The sequence below is a fragment of the Ovis aries genome, chromosome 1, assembly GCF_016772045.2.
Source record: "Ovis aries strain OAR_USU_Benz2616 breed Rambouillet chromosome 1, ARS-UI_Ramb_v3.0, whole genome shotgun sequence".
Taxonomy (NCBI): Eukaryota; Metazoa; Chordata; class Mammalia; order Artiodactyla; family Bovidae; genus Ovis; species Ovis aries.
Window position 1 is genome coordinate 20,057,004 of NC_056054.1, and position 3,923 is coordinate 20,060,926.

Here is a 3,923-nt window from a genome sequence, read left to right on the forward strand (position 1 = left end):
CAGATAAATAGGTATTGTTTTTAATAAAGATAAGAAACTATGTGTTCATAATAGTTTAGCATATCAGGTGATTTTAAGATGATATAGAAAATGTATACCTGTAATTTTAAGTGAAAAGAGCAATATTCAAATCTGTATTGGCCTCCAAGATGATTTATTTATCACAAAGGGGAAAAGGTAACCTTTACAATGGAGAGGTCTGGCAGCTAGCACCTTAATCAAGGGTTTATAAATTCAGTTATCAGCAAAAGTGAGACATGCAACATTATCAGTCTTCTGAAGCAATGAAATACACTTGCCAAATGTTTAACTCAAATCTAATCATAAGAAACTGACTCATCAGAAAAGACCCTGATGCTGAGAAAGACTGAAGGCAGGAGGAGAAGGGGATGACAGGATGAGATGGTTGGACGGCATCACCAACTCAATGGACATGAGTCTGAGTAAATTCTGGGAGTTGGTGATGGACAGGGAGGCCTGGCGTGCTGCAGTCCATGGGGTCTCAAAGAGTCGAACATGACTGAGCGACTGAACTGAACTGAAGCATAAGAAAAAAATTAGACATATTCAGAATATCTAAAAGACAACTGTACAGTACTCTTCAAACAAACAAAATGTGGGGGAACATTTTAGATTAAAAAAAATTTTGGCCATACCTCATGGCCTGGGGGATCTTAGTTCCCTGACCAGGGATCAAACCCATACCCCCTGCAGTGGAAGCACAGAGTCTTAAGCACTGGACTGCCAGGGAAGTCCTAGAATATTCTAGATTAAAAGAGATTAACATTCATAACCACTGAAATGAAACAGATGAAATCTTAACTGAATTCAGGGTCTAAAAGTTATAAGACTTTTTGGAGGCAAACAGAAAATTTTAATAGAGACTGTACATTAAATTATTCTACTGAATTAAGGTTAATTGTCTAATGTATAAATAACGATATTATGACTTTGTAAAAGAATGTATTCTTAGAAGATACATACTAAAGTATCTAAGTAAAATACAGATACATAAAGCAATGTAGCAAAATATTAACAACTGATGAATCTAGATGAAGGGACTTACAGGAGTTTATTGCATTATTCTTTCAATTGTCTATAGATTGAAAAAGTTTTCAAATGTTGGAATAAACAAGTAAAAACTGAATTTTATTTCCTTACATGAATTTAGGAAATTAGGAAATAAAGATTAGCTTTTAATTGCAGGGAGAAAAATTCTGCATATGGCATATGCCTAAGTTTATGTCAAAACAAAAAGAAGTAGAAGTAAGTTTATAAAATATTAATGATGCTTGTCACTGACAGTAGATCAATGATTTTTTTCTTGCTTTTGTTTCTTCATTTTCTACTTTCTTCCATAATGTACTTGCCTTAATTTTCTAATAGAAAACATAGCTTTTCAACTTGAATTTATATTCATTTTTAGCTAAATAAGTAATACATGCATATATTTTCTTTGTAACACATTCAAACAATATGCATAAGTAAAGTCCCTTTTGACTATCAGATTCATTAATCCCAATCTTCTGTGCTCATTCCCAGAAGCTGTTATTATTGCAAGCTTAACTAGTACCTTTCTGGGCCTTTTACAAAATGCACTGACCAAAACAACAACAAATCACTGGTGTGTATAACGTACACATGATCTACATGAGGGATATATTCTGTGTATCAGAAGATGAAAGCTCTACAAAACCGAGGCTTCTTTCAACATGCTCAGAAGTCCAAGTACCATATATGTCTTTTTTTTTCCCAAGTACCCTGTATGTCTTAAGTCCTAAGAATATTTCAGTAATAAGCTGAAACAAAAAAACAAAAAAGTCATAGATACCATTACCACAATGAGAAACCTGAGAACCAAAACAAAGAGTACCCCTGCTCACTGCCACTAGTGAAAAGCCTGACCAGCACTGAAGACCTAGCAGAGTAAAAAATAATTAAATGATTTTTAAAAATAATAATGATTTTTTTTTAAATTAAAAAAACAAAACAAAAAAGATCCACAAACAAAAACTACAAACTAAGCTAAGAACTAAGAGTTGGCCAAGTATGTGCATGCAGCTGAAAGTAACTGATATTTCATTAGTCTTTTCAGTCACATTCAAATAGCAAATACTATCAACCCAGTTCAGTCGCTTAGTCATGTCCAACTCTTTTGAGACCACACGGACTGAGCACACCAGGCCTCCATCACCAACTCCCGGAGCTTACTCAAAATCATGCCCATTGAGTCAGTGATGCCATCCAACCACCTCATCCTCTGTCGTCCCCTTCTCCTCCCGCCTTCAATCTTTCCCAGGATCGGGTCTTTTCAAATGAGTCAGCTCTTCTCATCAGGTGGCCAAAGTATTGGAGTTTCACTTTCAACAGTCCTTCCAATGATTCAGGACTGATTTCCTTGAGGATGGACTGGTTGGATCTCCTTGCAGTCCACGGGACTCTCAAGAGTCTTCTCCAAAACCACACTTCAAAAGCATCAATTTTTTGGCACTCAGCTTTCTTTTTAGTCCAACTCTCACATTCATATATGACTACTGGAAAAACCATAGCTTTCACTAGATGAACCTTTGTTGGCAAAATAATGTCTCCGCTTTTTAACATGGCATCTAGGTTGGTCATAACTTTTCTTCCAAGGAGTAAGCGTCTTTTAATTTCATGGCTGTAATCACCATCTACAGTGATTTTGGAACCCCCAAAATAAAGTCAGCCACTGTTTCCCCATCTATTTCCCATGAAGTGATGGGACTGAATGCCATGATCTTAGTTTTCTGAATGTTGAGCTTTAAGCCAACTTTTTCACTTTCCTCTTTCACTTTCATCAGGAGGCTCTTTTTTTAGTTCATCTTCACTTTCTGCCATAAGGGTGGTGTCATCTCCATATCTGAGGTTATTGATATTTCTCCGGGCAATCTTGATTCCAGCTTGTGCTTCCTCCAGCCCAGCATTTCTCATGATGTCTTCTGCATATAAGTTAAATAAGCAGGGTGACAATATACAGCCTTCAAGTACACCTTTCCCTATTTGGAACCGGTCTGTCGTTCCATGTCCAATTCTAACTGTTGCTTGCTGACTTGCATACAGATTTCTCAAAAGGCAAGTCAGGTGGTCTGGTATCCCCATCTCTTTCAGAATTTTCCACAATTGATCCACACAGTCAAAGGCTTTGGCATAGTCAATAAAGCAGAAATATATGTTTTCCTGGAACTCTTGCCTTTTCTATGATCCAACAGATATTGGCAATTTGATCTCTGGTTCCTCTGCCTATTCTAAAACCATCTGGAAGTTCACTGTTCACATACTGTTGAGGCCTGGCCTGGAGAATTTTGAGCATTACTTTACTAGCGTGTGAGATGAGTGCAACTGTGAGGTAGTTTGAGCATTCTTTGGCATTGCCTTTCTTTGGGATTGGAATGAAAACTGACATTTTCCAGTCCTGTGGCCACTGCTGAGTTTTCCAAATTTGCTGGCATATTGAGTACAGCACTTTCACAGCATTATTTTTCAGGATTTGAATTAGCTCAACTGGAATTCCATCACCTCCACTAGCTTTGTTCGTAGTGATGCTTTCTAAGGCCCACTTGACTTCACATTCCAGGATATCTGGCTCTAGGTGAGTGATCATACCATCGTGATTATGAGTCATGAAGCTTTTTTGTACAGTTCTTCTGTGTATTCTTGCCACCTCTTCTGAATATCTTCTGCTTCTGTTAGGTCCAGACCATGTCTGTCCTTTATTGAGCCCATCTTTGCATGAAATGTTCCCTTGGTATCTCTAATTTTCTTGAAGAGATCTCTAGTCTTTCCCATTCTGTTGTTTTCCTCTCTTTCTTTGCATTGATCACTGAGGAAGGCTTTCTTATCTCTCCTTGCTATTCTTTGGAACTCTGCATTCAGATGTGTATATCTTTCTCTTTCTCTTTTGC

General features: G+C 37.3%; 1 protein-coding gene across 9 annotated transcripts in view; it reads right to left on the bottom strand.

Annotated features, from left to right (window-relative positions):
• The window catches only part of TESK2 (testis associated actin remodelling kinase 2), a 142,677-nt gene that overhangs the window by 75,614 nt on the left and 63,140 nt on the right, over positions 1-3,923 (bottom strand). The window lies entirely within an intron of this gene.